This window comes from Frankliniella occidentalis, unplaced genomic scaffold (genome assembly GCF_000697945.3).
Source record: "Frankliniella occidentalis isolate FOCC.00 unplaced genomic scaffold, Focc_3.1 Scaffold45, whole genome shotgun sequence".
NCBI lineage: Eukaryota > Metazoa > Arthropoda > Insecta > Thysanoptera > Thripidae > Frankliniella > Frankliniella occidentalis.
The window spans coordinates 21,451-21,987 of NW_026267175.1; positions in this window are offsets into that span (position 1 = coordinate 21,451).

Here is a 537-nt window from a genome sequence, read left to right on the forward strand (position 1 = left end):
GCGTTAAAACGGGTACTCTTCCAAACGGATACCCCTAGAACAGAGCTATTGCTTGGAGTTCTGACTAATAGTTTGGTCTTAGTAACTCCTGAATTCTCTCACTGTAACAACTCGTTGCCAAATAGAACTCGCAAGGGAGTCATGATCTAGAAGTAAGACAGTTAAAAATTGTTAATATAATGACACACAACATTTGTTATGGCTTTCAAAGACTTAAGCTCACATTCCTTTTCACTCGTTCGTTCGCAGGTTAGAAACTATATGTAGCTAAGGAATTTGCAATTTGGCGAGGCAGTACTTACTGTTGAATTCGTGCGAGTCGACATTTCAAAATCTCAAATTTCAACAAAACATTTTGGCCTTGCCTAGATTTCTGATAGATAGCCTGGTCTAGCGTTCGGATCGAGCGACAATAAATGCGCGAAACCGGCGATGGTGCGCGCATGAGCAGCTGACTGAAAACGATAGCCTCGCACGGGCGCCTCCCGGGGCTCCGCGACACTAGTGATCCACAAGACCAAAACTCGCTTCTGGGAC